General features: G+C 43.3%; 1 protein-coding gene across 4 annotated transcripts in view; it reads right to left on the bottom strand.

The window, feature by feature from the left end:
• Window positions 1-20,369, bottom strand: part of LPAR1 (lysophosphatidic acid receptor 1) — a 72,332-nt gene that overhangs the window by 51,586 nt on the left and 377 nt on the right. For 2 of the 4 annotated variants that reach the window (XM_080572653.1, XM_080572656.1), the window contains exon 1: window positions 20,221-20,360. The exons of 1 other annotated variant lie outside the window; for it this stretch is intronic. The gene's annotated coding sequence lies outside the window, so the exon portion shown is untranslated. Of the gene's footprint in view, window positions 1-5,031; window positions 20,189-20,220; window positions 20,361-20,369 lie in introns of those variants that run through there. One more of the 4 variants, XM_080572654.1, reaches the window with a different exon arrangement.

The raw sequence follows: 20,369 nt of genomic DNA, 5'->3' as shown, positions 1-20,369 counted from the left end.
AAGCTATTCAACGTCCTGAGCACAACCTCAGTGGTGATGACGACTTTCTGCTAAATGGTTAGGCTCCTAAATTCACCCCAGCTCTAAGTGAGTTGGGCTGTACAAAAGGACTCTCCCCCCTGCTCCCACCCCACCCTGTCTCCTTCAGCACTAACAAAATGCAGAGCGGATAGGGCTTTCAGGGAGGTGCAAAAACAGGCTGCCTTCTTTCAGGCAAACAAAGGTGGCACCTAACTTAATACCCGTGTGAGTTCAGGGTGGAGCCCTGAGTTTTTCAAGAACTGCAAATAAAGGTAATAGGATCTCGTAATGAATTTCACTAAGGGGCATTATGGCAGAAAATGTAATCTCTATTAAACAGGAAGCCTGCAACACAAAAGCACAGGAGTGGCTCCTTATGAGATTTGATGACTTAGTGCCTACAATACACTGAATAAAAGTCCCCAAATCTGCAAACAGTTTCCCACATATCACTCCGCAACATGGGAATTGCAGGTGTCACTTGTGAACGCCACTCCATTGAGTCTTCTCTTGATATAAGTTGCATCTCTACTGAGTCCATCTACAGAACTACCAAAAGAAAAATGGGAAAAGACATTGGATCCATATTTAAAATCAGTAAAATGAAGATTATAGACTTTCTTTTCCTTTGTGAAAGTGATTCATCTCCAAAAAATGAAATTTCACCATAAACTACAACACTTGGGAAGTCATTTATGGTAACACACTGTGTTTTCAGGTAACGGAGATAAATCAGCTGACACTTGACAGAGTGGCACATGTCTAACATGAAGACCGGGAGTGCACTCTCACCAAATGAAATGCTGCTCTCAAACACATCATGATTCAGCATCATAATTTCTGGACCGGCTGTCCGAGACCACAGAAAAGAGGAACAATGCAGTTTTGGCATTACTTTGAGTAGTTAGGAGAAATGCAATAATGCATCACAGAAACATAGTCTTGATGGAACCACTTCTAAAACACACGTTACAATGACTGAAGTAATGAACACCCCCCACACCTCCCCCTGCACACACAATTTATTGTATAGCACACACATATCTGTGATTTAGAGTAACACAATGTTAGCAACAAATTCTGAATCATTACATATCTCACTTGGACCACAAATGCACACAGTGCCTCTGCTAGAATAAGGCGCTGGGACTGGAAGGCAAACTGGATTTTCAGAATTTGTGTTTGTCTCCCGTGTCAGATCGTATCAGTTTTTCTGCACTGTTGTTGTTTTTCAGCTTAGGTTTTCTGCATTCCTATCACAGCATCCTTTGGTACCACTGCTTCTCTCTACAGATGTCAAGTTTCTGGATACGATGACTCAGAAGATACTGGTTTAGTATGAACTGGAAGCTATTTGGCTCAGCAAAGAAGGCTACCTTCCCTGTCCACCTCTAGCGAATAAAAGCCTAACTTGCAGTTACAAAGAGGACAATTTTAAGTACTAATTGACCCCAGATAGCTAGGACCAATAAGCCTGTCAAGGAAAATAGAACAACAACAATCAAACAACATTTAGAAAGGCACGAAAATTAGAAAATGATCTGACACAGGGCTTCCACTTCCAGATGTCACTCCAGAGACATTCCAAATTTCATATGGCATCCTAAGCCTTGCCATCCAAGAGCCGTCATCTGGCATCACTCACCTACAGCAGCCTCCTTTGCCAAACAACTGCTGCTTGTAAGCTTGAGCTTGCTCAACACACAAATGAAAGCATGACCCTGCCACGGCAGCCTTACAAGGCAAAAAGACAAGGAAGTGTGGTCGAGGGAAGGGCTGTAACCATGACTCAGCCTAGCTGCTGCCTCATTTCTCCACTTGCTAGAGTGATGGAGATAGCACGGCCCACCTCTGGGAGGGGGCAAGTTGTGCTGCTCGCTGCATCCTGCATGGGTTTTGCACCCGAAAGGATGCCCACAGCTTCACTCAGTGCTCCTGCACCAAAAGGTCGGGGTTTGTATTAGCACACTCAATACTTCTTCACTGCTTATTTTAGCTTATGAAGCCTGTGATTCCTGCATCTCATTCAGATAGGAGGTCTGGTGGTAATATGACTCTTCCAGCCTTTTGTCTTTTAGTTTAAAAAAATCTGGTTTCCTCTTAAAAAAAAAAAAAAGAGGGGAGATTTTACAACACAAACATGAATTTTCAGTTACCTACTATGGAGGTGTTTCTCTCTTCTTCAGTAACCTCACCCAGTTAATAGAAGAACAACTATGGATACACTGTCTAGCACATAAAACAAAAATGAAAGGCAGAAAATTGGTTTCAATTTCGTGCTGCTAAGAAAGGAGTAGAGATCTTACTCTATTCTTTCTTCCTTTAATATAGTGACTGCTAGGAGCTATTGCAAAAATGTTGGCTTTCTTTTGCACATTGCAGAGCATTAGATCCCCTTCCTAACATGGAGATATCAGCTCTTTTGAGTCCTTATATTACTTTAGGTAAAGCCTTCATTGCATATGACATACAGATCTTGAATAGTAGATGTACACATTTGTTTACATAAATACAATTCACTTGCTTAAAACTATTCAGAAAAAAAAAATTTCACAGTAACTCTTCAAACTTCTTTTGACATACACTTTAAAGCAATAACAAAAAATCTGAAAAGCCACAGGATATACAAATATGATTTCATAACTGAGCAGAGGTACCAGCAGCTGTGAAATGATGGTCTCAGCAGACTGGCAGAGGGCAATTCATACCACAGAAATGCAGATAAGAAATTCTTGGTCTCCATGAAATTCTTGTAGCATGCTCCGAAGTCTGCAGTCAGCACTAACTTCACCAAAGCACTGAGTCTCTGCAAACCTTTGCATACTGTACTGCATTTTTTTTTTTCACCAGTTCTCTACTGGATAAAAAAAAGGAGGAAAAGCCGTGTGCCAGCTCCCTGTCCTGTCACCTCAGGACTTTCCTCCTCCTTTTCACATGGCATGCCTTGTGTGGCGTGTCAGGAAAAGTCCGTCTGGTTCTGTGTCAGGGACCAGACCTCTGAATCCCACAGTGAGTTCAGCACGCGGTGCACCATGACAAACACTTTTGCAGAATGATCTGCATAAGAGACATGAAGCTCCACTGAATGACCTGTCAAAGTGTACTGACAAGCTAAATTAATTCCAGTGGTTATGATCTCCACGAAGCGTATTTCCTCCCACTTCCGCCCTCTCTCTCTGTTTTAGGATGCATTTTGCCTGTAATTGAAGATAACCTGCTGTGCCCTGAGCTAACTCGCTCACTGATTAAAAACACTGCAGTATGTTAATAGCTATGATTCAGTATTAGGTACAAGACGCAGAAGATAAAAACAAAAAAGGAGGTAATTTCCTGGCAGATGGTGTGGCACATTGCTGTGTTCTTACCTTAAATCCTTCTGAACAACTGCAACAAGTTCGCTTTTTTTTTTTTTAAATTTTTTTTTCTACTCAAAGAATCTCTTCCCTTGCAAACACCCCTTCAAATACCCAATGTATCAGAAGAGGGACCTCCCCTTCTCTTCCCTCAAAAGATGTGTCACCATCTTGGAAGCTAGTACAAAAATAACCATACCTTTCAAACCTTGCTGATGTTGTGTGCATCTGAATACACTTTTTGAATACATTTTGCTCCACAGTTTCTGCAGCGCGGTTGACACAAGCCTGGCCCTCTCCAGCAAGCAGGATAAAGACTGCCTTTGCATCCACCATCCACTACTATAGCAGTAATTATCAGGATAAAGTAATGGCACCAGTTAAGCTGTTAAGCAGCAGTGAATTTGAAATTACATTGCTGGAGTCACGAATGATTTTGTCAAGAGAAGTGTGGAAGGCAAATATCTATTTCTGATGTCATGTGCACTGACTGCATCATAACAATGTCTATGTATATGCTTATAGGAGGAAAAGTTTGCAACTATTAAGCATGTCTTTAGACCTGATGCCATCAAACAGCATGAGTTACGCTCATGCAATGCCAGCCTCCATGGTCACGGTGGAAAACATTTACATGAACATGACTACTCCCAAAGCCCACTCCATTTGCAGTGTTGGCACTATGGTCACCTGCTTGGAAACAGCCCGTGCCAGGAAGGTCAGACATTTCTGAGCCTAACTTCACAGTCTAGAAACATGAATTTAATGAAATTTGCTAATATATGGATAAGTTCAGGCACAATGATGAGAAATCCCTACCTTACAGAAACTGCAAAAAATGAAGAGTAAAACATACATGACTGTCTCTTTCCCACTAGCAAGAGTTCGTATCACAAAAGTTACAACCGGCCCAAAGCACGTGGCCAAATTTTTCAAACCGAGCGGAAAGACCTATCACAGACTAAAGATGCCAAGAAACCAAGCTACCCATTCAGTCCTGCAGAAAAAAAAAGAAAATCAAGACACTCACAGGAAACATGGGGTGAGGTTTTCTGCACTGTTGTTATGTTATCACATCACGTGGGAGGCAAAAGTTGTGTTTTAGACACAGACTACAAGATGCTTATATAAATAATAACCCATCCCCAGAGTGCAGCACACACGTTGCCCAAACTGCCACTGGAAATTAATCCATATCCAGGAACATTTTTCCATCAGATCCCTGTCTCTGTGGAGAAATGAATTAGTCATTTCTTTTCACTAATCAATGATTAATTCACTTTGGCATTAAAGGCCAGTTATTTGCAGACAGAGTTTAAGAGATGAAACACTCTCTTTTGCAGGCTGATTGGGTTAATCCAATAGCGTTAATTTCTATCCAGGTAATTTCTGCTCTCAGGATATCTGCACCAGTGAAGTAATGCACTGGTTGCGCACAAACATTTCCAGAGCAATTATTAAAAAAAAAAAGAAAGATGCATTTCCAACCTGATACAACAAATTAACAACAGGCAACAAATAAAGTGGCTAAATAAAAGGTTGAAAGGGGAGGGGAGGAGTGAGAAAAGGAGTAAGGGAAGGAGATATGTAAAATGAATAATGCAGTATTTTACATGCTTCACAGTCATCAACAAATGACTAGTTAGTAGTAACTAACCTGGCAGCTGCAATGCAGTATTGATGTGTTTGGCCCCAAAACCACAGTCGGGTGGCACCAACCCCTCAGTCATGCCGTCCCCGTTTGGCTATATGGCAGGGCGATGAGGTTTTGCAATAATATCCGTGGATCTGGCGGCCGCCACCCAATGCATGGAGATGTAGGAGTGCTACTAGAGCTCCTGCATGCACAGGATGTCCAGTGAGAGCATGTCAAAGAGCCAGCAGCAGGGCAGGCTGACACGGCCTTCTGCAGAAGCACAGAGGGGCAGCAGGAGCCTCCAGCAAGATCTCTGGGCAGCCAGTGCCTGCTACCTGCTGCCCAGCTGCTGGCATGCTTTGTCCCTCCGAGGAGCAGCAGCACCCCAAGGTTAGGTCACGAGAGTGGAGACCCCCTGCTCTGGCTGCTCAGAAACATCCTGCTTTTATCCCGTGCATATCATCTGCTTTCTGGCTCGTCTCAGGCTTTTACAGTCTGAGCACTTGTGACATCGGCAGCCAGAAAAGCAGAAGGACAAAAACTTTCACAAGCCCAGACCTAACCCAGCCACTAAACATGTCAAAGCAGATACTGTTTACACTGCTGCTGCTCTGTCTTCAGAACGAAAAAGTCCTGAACAGTTGTCTTGGAAGTTATTCAGCATTACAAAGTACCCACAGTATCAGGGATTTTATTATTGCTGTGGTCCGATGTTAGCAATACATCTGTTTCTGTGTTTGCATGATGTCTGCTTTGATTGCACGTTGCATACTTTCTGCATAATACATGTGCAACCACATCTTAGCCACCAGCAGCATCAACAGCATGATGCTTGTTTACCAGAACGCCACCCCACAGATTGCTTGACCGAGAACAGCAACTCTGGCTGGAGCATTTAGCTTCCATGTAAACCCAAATAACAACAAAAAACACCTTGGGAAATTTAATGTCAACTTGCCCATCCATCCGAAAAGCATCTACCAAAAAATTTCAAGCGTAAGAGAACTAACTTAATAAGTCCAAATAAAAATGCAGAAGTCCAAGAGGGTATCACTAAAACATAAAGAAGAATCACTTTTTCTACTCTGTCTTTTGCTTTCAGCCAACTCACACCTGTACACTTCAAAGTTTTTTTAAAAGGTGCACCAGGGGACTTTGCAGCTTCCTGCAGGTAGGAAAGACTGACATTTTCTATTGCCTCAGTCTTTCACGTACAGGAACACAATACAAATCTTAGCCTTCCTTAGACAGGGAAAAAAGGTGAAGTTTTCAGCAGTAATACAAGGCTAAAAAGAAAATTATTTCAGCACTTGATAAAATTTGCCCTCACATTGGGTAGGAGCCTTCTACAACACAGTGATCAACAGAGAACCTCAAAACGATGTCATCTGCACTTGCAGCTCAGCCTATGCTTCGAAAAAATGACATCAGCCATACTTCTCTGAATAGGGGCTCTGTAGCTAATCAGGAAGAGATCATTGTTCTGGCCTCAAGAATTAGTAATTCTTGAGTACTGCAAGACTGCTGCTAAATCTTTCCATGACAGACTGCAGCCAGCAAAGATCTCAGCAGGGAATGCAGAAACGTGTCAGATGGAGCCTCCTCGCCCAAACCAAGCAGCCTCATGAACTCTGCAGAGAGAGCAGAACTGTCCCTTCCTCAACACTGCACCATTATGGAGGAAATCCATCATGTTACTCCTTTACCACACACTTTGCTTATTTACAACAGTAAGAGAGTAGTGCTATGCAGTGTCACTCCCTCCAAGAAATCATCTGTTTACATGGGGCAGGAGATAAACCTTCCTAGTCATCCCAGCAGGGCAACATCAGAGCCTCTGCCCATCCAAAAAAAAAGGTGGAAGATCATTTTGAATATATATAAAAGAAAAAATCTCTATCCACAAATTTGCAATGCAAAATTTTTAGTAGACCGTACAGTATCCTGAAGCATTCATCTTGCAGGGAAATTGTTTCCATAAGCCAGCCTGGCTTGCCTTTCACCATGCCTCATTGCCCTTTTGAAGATGACAAAAGCAGGCTGACCACAGCTATGCGCTGGGTTCCACCAAAGGGCAGACAGCTCAAACATCTGTAATTAACCTGTGCATTTGTGCCTTTCTCCTTTAGCTACTGTAATGCTGATCCCCAGAAGCATCCTTCAGATGTCTTTCTGTGGCCACCACGAAGTCTCTTCGGTAAGAGGAATATTCCTAAGATAGCAAGCTATTCCTTTTTCTTGGAATTGTTTCAGTCTTTTGTTTGTTTGCTTTGTTTTGTCTTCTTGTTTTTTTTGTTGTTGTCTGTTCGTTTATTCTGGCAAACCAAGAGCCTGATCCTGTGCCCATGAAATTCTCATGTGTTTTGTGGATGACCCTAATGACAGGCAAGGAAGTCAGGAGGACTCCCACTTCCCCAAGCGTCTGCTGCAAGTCCAGCCCTGCTGAAGTCAGAGAGCCCTGACCCTCCTTGCTCTGCTACACATACCCACACGACTTCCTCCAGTTGGTTACTCATGGCAAAAGGTGTTTGAGGAGATGACTGGGAGATGTCACTACAGTGTTGGTGGAAGCAGAACGGATGCTTATTTGGCCAGTCGTGACATTTGTTTTCAGATTAATGGAAAGGACCAAGAACATCCTGATGGGAAAAAAAAACATCTTCCCTCCTCTGTGTCAATGGTAGCAAGAGGGTCACTTAAAAGGTCTTTTCTAAGGCACATAAACATCCCATCATGAAGGCAAGAAACTAAACATTGCCGTATCTGATTAAAAAAGAAAAAAAAGAAAAAAGAAAAAAAAGGTGTTTCTAGTTTTCTGTGTCCAAAACAATTAACTCCTTTGCCTCAGGATATTTTAGGGGACTTGCATCTTTGCTATTTTGACTTCTGCGATTAAAAAGCAAATGTTACATTTTACTAATAAATAGATAACACATTTTGAAAGAACAAGTCCACAGTGTCTGGTTTTGTAACGTGAAATCACAAATGCACTCTCCCTAAATCTTGTCAATTATGGTACAGCGTGAATTCCACCTAGCTGGAGGCTAATCCACAAGGCATGCAGCAGCACTCCAAGTTTCTCTGCATACTGCTCAGATGAGCTTTGAAGAACTCAGGAGGCACTCGTCATATCTTAACATTTTGCTAAAAGTGCCACCACCATGCTGTCCGTAACTGAATCACACTCCCTTTCCCCCACTGAACACAGGACAACTTCTCTCACTCCGCTACATATTCAGTTCTGTAGAATCTTATTTACCATCAGACAAAACTTCTGTTTGGTTCGTTTAGGTGTCCCTTTTAAAAGTCTTTTGTGTACTTCCCAGACCGAAGTCAGTTTGCACTATTTAATTTCCATTCCCTCAGTTGCTCAGCTTTTTTTCTTGATTATTTTCATGCTATTTCTGTTCTACAAACATCTATTGGACAGCATTTTCTTGTAATTTCTCTATAATTATACTTCATCTTTTCTTGAAGCTTCCTACTTCTCTGAAGAGCTTCTTCTGAGCTCTGTCTGAAAAATCTAAGAAATTCTGCATGGCTTCCGTAGTTCTCATTTTCCTGCATTTCCACCTTTTAAACCAACATACCAACCTCTGATAGGCTGCCTTCCCATCACCAGTCAGAACCTCTAGACTTATTTTAGTCATTACCTATCAGCAGTATAGCTTCTCTTAACAACCTTCATTAATACTTGCATGTTAAAGACTGCTTAGAGATGCTTTTTACTTTGCGACTCAGCAAGGTTGCAGAGCCTCCTCCTGCTCTCAGTTGAGGGGGTGAGTGGGCATCTACCACCACAGGGATGCTGGCTGGCACATATGTGTTTCTTCAGTTATTTTAGGAGCTTCTTCACCAAAATGATCAGTTTGGCATAAGATAAAATGAACAAGCAAACAGAAAAAGCAACCAATGAACAACAAAAAAAATAATTCTTTAAAGTATTTGTACTAACCACAGCATCAGCTGCAAGAAACAATTGTAGGCAGCAGCTGCTCTATTGTTCATTTTCTCTTTATTTTTTTATTTTTATTTTTTTCTTTGAATCAGTGAATGTTGGAACAATAAGATATCCCTGAAAGTGAACTTCTGATTTCCTTCTTTCAAGTACAGGCAATGTAGACTAGGAAAATGCCAGAGTAATAACTCATGCCATCAATGAATTTCAACATCATCCCATTACTCTAAAATAAACTTTATAAAAGAATAACCAGAAAACAAGAGAAAAATATGAGTAGACACTGACTGCTGGAAAGTAACACCAATGTGCTCAGGCTCATGTAAACAAGTAACTTCAATGTGGATGGTCTCTCAGAGCACAACTACAAGGAAGCTGCCATCATATGACAATGTTTTGATAATCTGCACTTCCATCGTAATGACTTCTGAAGTACCGAATGCTTCTAAAATAAGCTATTTCAAAACATTTTCTGAAACTCTTTCAACATGGTTTATTCCTACAGACAGACTCGAAATTTGAAGAGTTTAACCAACAGGGAGAAAAGTTCAAAGTCACCATGGATAGCTCATCCTTTAGGATGCATCACTAACTGTCACCAGCATCACTGGGGTGGGGGCATGCAAAAAGGAAATGCAGTGCATACATTTGTCCTCCTCCATTATAAACAATGACTAAACCCAAGCAAGGAGATGCTCACTGAAACCATTCTGAATGCTGGGAAAGCAGCAGCTTTCACAACACAGAGCCAAGAGGGGGGGCATGGCCTCACACAGGTAGTGGAGAGAATTTAACTCTTAGAGAGCTCTCATTATTTTTCTTAGTACTCGGTAACATGAAAGAAGACAACAGTAGGCAAAGTCACTCGTATCAAGGTATAAATCACCATTTAAAATACTAAGATGCTGTTATCATTCCTCAGCAGGAAAAGCAGCAAGAAATGTTCTTCATAATATCTTACAGATTTCTACTATGTATCTCAAAAAAGAAAAAGCAAAGTAATACAGTTCAACACCTCCATGGATCAGCAACATAGACTCCATCTGCTAACCCTACCTGACATGATCCACTTCTTGTTTAAAACACAAAGAAGTAGTAGTAGTCTGGCATTCTTCTGAAACGAGTTTGTATTTAGACATTCAGGCATTATCCTTTTCACTGGATAAAAAACATCTGGATGATAACAGAATGTCACAATTCTCTAAACAGCTCTGAGGGGGACCAAAGTTAAAGCAAATACACCCCCTCCACACACACACACACAAAACACATGTTCATTCTTCAGACAAAACGAACCACCACAAAATACAATAATCTGGAAAGGCTGAAGCCAAGGAAGTCCGCAATTAAGCATGCCAAACCCCAAACCTCAAATTACAAAACGTACCGTCTTAATATAGATCTGCATGGACCCTGACCAATGGTGTGCAAACAGGAGTTTAATTAAGTTTATCTGAAGCAGAAATTTGCCCTCCACTCCCCACAGAAAACTACATGAAAGACTGCAAGGCATCAGCTTAACGTGGTTCAGGCCAGCACCAACGCAGTAACTGTTTATCAGTCTCTCAAAACAAACTAGAAATAATACTCAAGCTGCTTCAGAAATATTTCTGTAACATCTGCATCAGTTCAATTGACTGTTATCCTGGCAATTTCTGCTGCACTGCATTTTGCATAGCTAAGCCAAACGAAGTTTGAAAGAACTAAGAATTGACAACGGGAAAGAATTATCTTAATGGCGGGGTTTAAATTCCCTGTTCTCACGTAACTGCTTTTTTCCCAAGGCCACAAACAAACTTATCTGATGGACAGCAGTGGCCCAGAAATAAGATCTTACCTTTGATCTCACCACAAGGGAGGGGCAATGAACCCAGTAGCTCAAGACAACAAAAATCCTAATGTTGACAAATTAAAGGTAATTACTTCTTGCCCACCATGCAAGTCACCGGTGTGCTCACAACAATACACATGGAATTTGTGAGCCCATGATGTAAAACTGGGGCTGGATGCTAATTTCTTGGTGGGGATCAAAAGGATTTCCTTTATCCCCATAGTCCACACCATATTCCTCTCCATCTACAATGCCCCCTCTCTACCAGCTGCAGTTTTCGAGGAACAACTTCTAGGGATGATCAGGAAGCAATATACCCCCACAACATCCTGGGAGCAGCAGCTCCAGAGGTATTTACTGGAGAGCTGTAGCAGAGTATGGGGTTTTGGCCTCAGGTAGCTCATGCTGATCATTCCACGAATTCAAGATTTATAAACACAAATCAGTTCTGAAACATGCCCCGAAAAGAGACAGATGGAGAAAACACCAAAATTTCATCACCTTCCCCTGCAACCCTTCCCCTCTCAATTATCAAGTTAGGTTTGATACAGCTCGGGCTGCTGCATATCTGAATACGCAGGTAAACACAGGGGATTAGCACGCAGCTTGACTAATTCCCTTTAAGAGCTGGCTTGGATTAACTCCGAGTTGTGTTTAGCAGACGGGCTTTCAGGGCATACAAGAGGTCACGTGAATTAAGTAGGTTGTTGTAAATTCACACCATACTTCAGTGATTACTCAGCTTCTCTGACTAGGTCCTCTCTCTGCATACGTACCGTCCAGCAGGAACGACATATTTCAGGCAGAGTGTCTGGGAGACACCAAGAATTCAGGAGGAAAACAAAAAAGCCAGAAGGCAGAATGCAATCGATGTGAGAACAAAATAAAAAAAATATACTTCTAACACTTATACAATGAGGGAAAAGTTTGTGTTCGAGGACTAGCTAGTGTCTCTCTTACTTCTTTTCAGATGCCCTGCTTTTGCACATCTTTTAAAGAGCAAAGAAAGGGAAAACGTGGTTCAGTCAAAGAAGAATGCAACTGAAGAACAATTGATTATTATAAAAAAGAAAAGAAAAAAAAAACAACAAAAAAAAGACAAAACAGAATTAAATAGTTTTCCTCAAATGTTCTCCTTGGACCTAACTTTACCACAGGCACAAACACTCAAGTGCACACACACTCTTCAAAGCCTCTTTACAACAGAAGCACGAACCATGAAGCATTCCTAGGGAACCACTGCGATTTTTTTTGCGATTGTACACATAAACTAAGGAGTCCAAGGGATTTGGGCCACACAAGGGGAGCATGCTGCCATCCATCCACCCACTAGACTTTTTGGGCATCCCAGAAAGGCACCCAAGCTTGTCCATGAGAGTGAAGCTGAAGGACTGAGCCCACTGATGATGATCCATCTCTCCCGGGGCTCAGCAGCCTGCTCGAGGTTGGCCAAACTTTTGCAAACGTGCATGACAGTGCACCGGCTGAATCAACACTGTTTTGGAGAAATCCAGTGCTTGTTGCTCGGCCAGCCCCTGAGGATGGCCTCTGCTGGGTCCCGCAGTAGCTCTGCCTCCAAGGATGCTCTGCTCACCCCAGCAGACAACCAACCACGCCTGCCGGGAAGCTTTCAGCAGTGTAACTCAGCAAATCCTCAAAGTTTCCTGGTATAGCTATACTGGCACCCCCCTCTAGTGGAGACGCAGCTCACACCAGTGAGAGTCCCTTCTGCACAGTTACGGAGGGGGAATTCAGATCAAACCTCAAGCAGAAGTAACGGAGGAGGATACGGGGCAGGGATGGCTTCTGGCAGAGCTGTGGGAGCCGGAGGCATGGCAGCATCACGCCGGGGCCCGCTGCCGACTGAGACACACCGCCTGCCTTGGCAGCCCCGAGGAGGACGGTATTTTCTCTCCCTCCCTTCCCACATGCCTGCCGATGCTGAAGCGCAGATGCTGTGGTGCCAAAAAGCAACTGCTTTCCCAAAATGATCACGCTTAGAGCCCCTTTCTGCAGTCCTTGTGGAGCACTCAGAAAAAAATAGATATGAATTAACCAAGTCTCTTGATCAGAAATTTGTCACAAAAATCTGGGCAAGCTGGTTTCTGTTCACAAGAAACTACACAGAGGAGACGCTGAGGATGCAAACACGCAGGGCCGCAGCAGAAATGTTTGTTGAGGCATCTCAGTTTTAAGGCATTTCTGTGTGTTCAACAATCACGTGGTTCCCTCCTGTCATCAGGTTGTCATCAGCTCGCACAGCTCTCCCCGCATGTTTTTCTCTAGGCTGAGCCTCTTAGGATGCTTTTGCTTGTGAAACTTAAGCAAGGAACAGAAACACATTGTCCTTCTTGGAGTACCAGGCAACGAGCTGTGCTATTCCTATCAGCTGTTTGCAAAAATGCAAAGTTTCTACAGACCTGTTTTTAAGCCTATTCACTAATTACCTGAATTGCTTTGATCACAGCAATATCCTGCACTTTCAGTCACCTTGCAGTCTCAGTTGCATGGGACATGTGAAATCGGATGCTACAACGGCTGTAAATAAGGAACTTGAGGACAGCAAACAGATTGACTTGGAAAAGTCATCTCCAGTTTGCATATTTTCTGTAAGGGGATATGCTCTGTTCTCAGGTGCAGTTTTTATGAGTTCCATCCAAAGAGGAGCAAAATGAACTTGACCTGTAGCCAGCCACATAGGCGCAGCTCTCAAAGCCCAGAGACTGTGCTCAGTGTAGGCCCTGGCTGCAGCATTTTGGGAGGAACTGCAAGCACAAGCAGAGACCACTGCGCTCCACAGATAATTACAGAGGTATCTTTAAAGTACAACACATCACATTTACAACGGTATTCCTTGAATGCTGTATACCTACCCAAACATCAACTACCATTTAGTTACCCTGCTGCAACATCTGAGCAAAATGGTGAGCAAATCCAGCTTCCTTGACAAGGCACAAGGAGCACAGACTGTGTTGGAGTACTGGCCTTGTGTCTGCAAGAGTGTAGCAGTAAGTGGGGGAATTTTTCAAACCATATTTTAGCATCATCCTGAACTTGACACATGGACAGAAACAGCTGACTGTCCCAAGAATCCCTCACTGAAAGCCAAGGCTTCCCTCCTTGACGGAATCTGAATGATGTTATGGTACACACACATTTAAATGTGACTCCCAGTAGGTCCCAGGTGTTACTGTGGCACAGAGTACAACGTGCTTCTGTACCTTGGTCTGGTACCTCCTGACAAGATAGGAATGCCCTGGGGCATTCTCGATGTGGACCCAGAAAACTTCAGGATATCGTCTTGTACCAGTAATTTGCCAGAAACTCATCAATCTGACTTGTCAGCAGAGCTGTGTACACATTTGCAAAGATGTCTTCTTCCCAGTGCAATATTCACTTGCAACGTGGTGTTAGTATGGAATTTACTGTGCAACGCCTTCCTCTGGGACTTACAGGCTTATTGTCTTCAGTCTGAACCTCTTCTGGTTTGTTGTACACTCCTCTACCAGTTTCCCAAATGCTTTTGTGCTTCAATAATTAGTTTTATATGTTTAAAGCTACGAGGCAACTGCAGATATGTACTAAAATGTTTAATCCTAAAGCATAACCTGAGGCAATGTAGTCAGAGTGTCCCTCTACATCCTACATTACAGCTTCATTACCACATCAAAGCAACACCTTTCCACTGCAGCTCACCTCACAACTGTACATACCTTGTAAACCTACAGACCCAATCTCTCCAGGGAATTGCTAGAAACATACCTGTCACAGGATGCACGGGAACAGAAGCTACACAAACAGGCATCTAGTGCACACAGCTTACTTCTACTAGCTGTACAGTTGATGGAAGCACTCACTACAGCTGCACTGTCTCTCTCCTGCGACCACCAGCAGCAGCCCAGAGGCTTCAGGACACCATCCTGTAGGTCCAATGTCCAGGCTGAAAACAGATTGCATTACCCACAGCTAAACATTCAGTGAAATCCATTGGCTGTGGACCCTTTACCAATATCCCACCACAGCAGACAAATGACACTGACCACACTTGTAAGGTACGTAGGTGTTACTCCTGAGATGTCAGTGGTCCTTCTCCTTTCCTGCAAATGCCTGTCCAAAGCATAACCAACCACGTAAAAAATGGATGTGACCTGTACAGCACTTCCTTCACTTCTCAGATACCTGTAAGTTTTTGCCGGAGTTCATGCTAAGCTCAGAAGCCCTAAATAATCACTCACCTTCAAAGGAATGCACAAGTTTCACTATTTTTTATTTATTTATTTTTTAAACAAAGCTGCAGCTAGCTTCTTCATGACAAAAAAGGAGGAAAAAAAGAGGATACTGCCCTAGTTATACATACATTTTTCCATCCAGGCTGAAAACAATCATCCCCAAACGGCCAAATAACTTCTACAAAAAGTCTCTGCAAACTGCTCCCATAAATAATGTGCTGGCACCATTTTGTATTTGACACACACTCCCTAAAAAGAAGGGGAGGAGGAGGGAGAGGGGCTTACAATGAAAAACAGTATGCATTTCCTTTGCCAGACTTTTACCACTCTAAAAATCTCCAGCATTTTGTACAAAAAGATTTTGCCTTTGATGTCAATCCAATGCTTTTTTGCTTGCTCCTGCAAGCAGTACAGTATGCAATACATTTTCTAACTGGCAAAGAAACAGCATACTGTCTAGAGAGTGCCTGTGAAATTCACCCTGCTCAGAGGGTCACTGCAGCACGTAAATTCCTAAGGAAAAGGCGAAATGTTGTGCAGGCCTCACACTGGTGTGTTGCACAGAGGTGAACTTCATCATATGCAGACACCAAACTCATCAGCACTTTTTCCAGCAGTTTAGAAAAATGACTTCTGGAGAGGTTTGCCTGTTATTCACAGAGGCAAAAGCAGAAAGACAATATTAGACTCGCATACTTGGCACCTTTGTATTTCTAAATAGAAGGTGAAAGCACCTCCAAATGTTATCTGGGGTATGCCACGTGGAAGCCAAAGAAAATAAGCAGTTCCAACGCCTCTCGAGTTAAAGTAACTTTAAACAAAAATAATCCAGTCGGCACAAAAATGCGGCGCAGTTCTCACAAGCGGTACCTGTGGCGAAAACACCACATATATGATGTGATGAACAATGTTCATTTTATGAAGAAATTCCTCTTTACCCCGGGGTAAAGGCGCCGGCACTCTCCTGTTTATGTGAGCTCACGTAATTGCCGACGTTATCTGGGTCAAGAAGGAGCTGGATCCAGTCGGACGTGAAGGCAGGACTCAGAAAAATGTGTTTAACAAACCACTCCAGGCTGTGCCTGTCAGGAAATGCTGAAGACCTTGCACTGCTCCGAGCACGGCTATTGTTCCCCCATACAGAAATACAGTGCCTGAACCACCTCAAAACGTCTCTTTCAAGAGCTTGCTGGAGAAACGCAATGATCATGGAGTGGGGACACGTGGGATAGGCTCACGTGTTTGCTACCTAAACTGGCACTAAATGGGCTCTTTTCCTTACCAGTGCTAAACGCTGAACAAACAGAAAATACACTTGGAAGAGTAAGAGGCACCAAACACTGAAGATAAAGAAATTAATCCTAGAGTGCAACCTTTCAGCCAAGCAATGACTGAGGGTTTGCAAACCAGGTATGCTGCTCATCTGCTTGGGAAGAGTGACAGGACGTCAAAAAACAGCACTGGGTGAGAGCAATGAGTTCTTGATATACATTGACAGACCATTCTCAGAATTCTCCTCTGGCTTATTGAAAATCAAAATAAGACACCAGACTTGCTTCAGATGTTCAATTTCCTTCAGAACAGCAGCAAAAAGAGGGGAATGTATGGGACAAGCTACTACTTCTTTTAGAGCAATTGAGCTTGAAAGACAAATGAAGAAAACCAAAATTCAAGTCCCCTGTAATGTAAACAGAAGAGCATCTCTTCTTCCCTGGACAGAGCTTTCCTCTGCCCTGGAAATAACTTCATAGTTCTGTCACAGCGACACATCAGCCTTGGGTCAAATCCAAAGCCGTTTGATCTCAACACAGATTCATCATTGACATCAATAGGCCATTGATGAAGTTAACTATTAGAAAGCAGACAAAATGAGAAATGTTTAAGTTCAGCCCAAAAGGGGCACCACTGAGGCATGTCACCTTTCTGCAGTGTTACCTTGTGATGCACAGAAAAGCAAAATTACACACACATAATCACTACCATTTCAAGCCATCACCTCCACGAGTCACTCGTGATTAGGTCTTTCTGGAGAGCACTGGGCAGAGCTCTCTCCTCAAATTATCATTAAACTGTAAGAACTCAAATGGGTACCTCACCTGAAGGGGAAGCAAACTTAATGGAAATGAGATATAAAAAAAAGGAGAGTGCAAAATTTCTTTTTTTTCCATCTGTTACAGCTGTCTTTTGATAACTCCCGTGTTTTTGTTTGTTTTGTCTTTTTCAACCACACTGTTTACTTTTTGAAGTCAGTCTGTTCATTTCCTTTTCTTTTCCTACTATTAAAATGCCAAAAAAAAAAAAAAAAAGGAAAAATGAATATAACCCACTGTGAAGGAAGACTCAGTGAAATAGCAGACTACATACAAATAACTAAATCACAAATAACTAAAGATGCTGCAGGGATCAAATATTGTTTGTTCTATCCTCCTTTCAGTAAAACTGCTTCTTTTTGCTAGCACTGTTTGTAGTTGCAGTTGAAGTCATTCATCTAGATGAATATAAACTGACTGTGAGCGCCCCTTAAATTGCACACATCTTTCTTTTTTTTTTGGGGGGAGAGGGAGAATTCCCATGAACATATCAAATTCCAAGATGTTTTTGGAAATGATAAGGACAACAGCCTGACAGTACAGTCTGTTCCCACTCCCTAATTCTGCGTGTCCTTGGGCCATCACAAATACTGTGAAAAGCAGTTACAAAGAGTTCCTCATCCAGCAACAGAACTACCTCAGGATTTTGGCAGTGACTGGTTTCACCTGTGGCCATACAATAAAGCAGCCATCCGCACAGCAATGACACCGTACTAGTGTTCAGTGAGTGCTGGCAGGTCACCACCTAGAGGTGCTCAAAGCCAGCTCTTCAGATACCCGATGGAGGCCACTTACCTCTGGGAGAAAACAATCAAAGCTGCTGTGTACCCAAAGGTAGGATGATGGTGGTCCCCCAGTGACAAAAGATACTTGGGAGAAATTCTCTCCTTTCAGTTTAAACCCTTGAATGCTGGACAAAACAAGCTCAGTACGGAGGGGCTACAGAGAAGCAATTAAGCATTCATTAAAGTGTTATCAATGGTTCATCACAGAGATGTAAAAGCTGACCCTACGTAACTCCTACCTAAGTTTCAGCTACAGGGCAAAATGCTTCCTTCAGCACCCTGGGCTCCCCACATAGTATCACTGTGACACTTACCAGGGGACCAGCTTAAAGACTGCTTTTTATTTCATCCCATTTCTTTGTAGTTAAGGAATTGTATTTTAGTTAACAACACATTCTTCCAGAGCTATTGTTGAAAGCCATGTGGCCATAAGTGCCTTTGCTCACAGCGACAGGATTGCCCGTTACTCACACGTTAGGTTCACATATTAAAGCTGGGTACACAGTCTAGTTTCGCACTGCACACGTGTTTTGTCTCAAAAGCTGTTTAATCATTCCATTCTCAATATTTGTTTTGAAGAGAGGGAAAGAAAGCAGACACCAGTCAGTATTTTTCCCACTCCATCCAGCACAATTACAGATAACTTCTCAGAACAAGGTTTACTGCAGCAGCCAAGGGTCTAACCAGTGCAACCTGCAATAGGGAGTGATAAGAGCAGCACCACGCTGAGCACAAAAGTTTCCCAGTATTCCTAAATAACATTTCCTCAGTTATTTGTATCTGAAACAAATTTGCAGCCAGAAAAAACACAGCATATGTACAATTGCATAGGATGGGACAGTGTCAATCTTTTCTGGAGAAGAACAACATCTGATTTTGAGTAGTTAATAAAAGCAACAATAAAAGAGAGATGTATAAAAAATTTCTTTCAAAGTCTGAGCGTGTATCATTTAAGGAGAAATGCACAGCATGCCTACAGCCAGTACTGGCAAACTGCAGGAGAGAAGTTCAGTTACGCCTGTGCAGACAGTGCTGCTTCAGCCCGTGGCTGGAATTGCCAGAACATATTGTTTTAATACTACACTATACCCATCCTAACACAGGAGTAACGAGGCTGCATGGCACGCAGTCCTGGCTGCCAAATTGAAACATGAGTCTCAGACCTGAGAGTGACTCATTTCAGACCAAATGGTACGGCGCACCAAACCGGACCTAGCATGCAAGAGCCTTTCTTTGAAAAGATACAGGAGCAACACTTTGTTAGAGCCAGCGGCTACAGCCACCCCACTTCCCCTACTCTTTGGGAACACAGGATGCCTGCAGAGGCTTTTGCAAGCTAGTTTGCCTCGGATCTTAAAAAAAAAAAAATAAATAAATAAAAAGTGGGGATTAGAGCAGCTTCTAATTTATTCGTGGACAACTTAGCTGCAAGAGAAATCAGAGAGGTGTGAGCTTGTTTCAACGAGAGCTCCACGAGACAAAAAAATGTTTAGATATCCCAACATTTTTCTGCTAAAGAGCTGTACAGAAGATTTTTCATACACTTTCACAGGAAGAAGGTTTTTCAGGTTTTCCCACTGCGGAGCTATCTGAAAAGAGCATGCAGAAAAGAGCGAGAGGAACAAAGCTGGTCCCTCTGGTTCCACCTCCCTCTTCTCACTTTAGTTTGCTAACGGCTTTTGTCCTAAAGCTTCCCTCCTGCTCTCCACCCTCCCAGTCTTTCTCCTGTACTCCCTACCCTTGTGCTTGTCATTCATCCTCTCCCCGTCCCGCACCTTTGCCAGCACCACGGACACAGCAGTGCAGCTTCTGCCTGACTTTAGCGGGCTCATCGTCCGAAGTGAAAAAGTCAGGAGAGAAAGGTGGCAACCATTTTTTTTTTTTTTTTTACACTGGGACTCTTTCCACCGCCTCAACTCGGTATAACTAAACCTAAAGAGACTTCACGGAAAAAAAAAATAAATAAAAAAGAAAATCAGGACAGGCCCTAAGCCATAGAACAATGGTAGCACTGTTAGCGACCCTTAATCAAACAAGTGTCCATTCCTTATTCCAGGCCAACCTCGCAGGCGTTAGCCCGGCAGAAGCAGCGGTCCGACCCAGTATGGACAGCCCTTGAAGCCCACACCCAACCGGCGCACCTCCTCCTCTTCCTCCTCCTCCTCCTCGCACCGCGCCGGGCATCACCGCACACCCACGGGACTTCAAAACCACTCTCAGAAACCGGGAACCCGGCAGGGAAAGGGGGTAGCAGTGGGCTCGGAGACCCCGGGGAGAGGCGAGCCGGGCACCCCTCCAGGGTCCGGGGTGCGCTTACCTGCGGGGGCTGCGCGGGGCTCCGCGGGCGCGGATGGAGGGAGCGCGGCTCCGCCGCCGCCGCCGGCGCGCAGGGAGGGAGGAGGAGGAGGAGGAGGAGGAGAAGGAGGAGAGGAGGAGGAGGAGGAGGAGAGGAGGAGGAGGAGGGAC

The sequence above is a fragment of the Anser brachyrhynchus genome (genome assembly GCF_964034855.1).
Source record: "Anser brachyrhynchus genome assembly, chromosome: Z".
NCBI classification, from domain to species: domain Eukaryota; kingdom Metazoa; phylum Chordata; class Aves; order Anseriformes; family Anatidae; genus Anser; species Anser brachyrhynchus.
The sequence above is the reverse complement of the archived record's forward strand: the minus strand, read 5'-3'. Positions and strand labels throughout refer to the sequence as shown.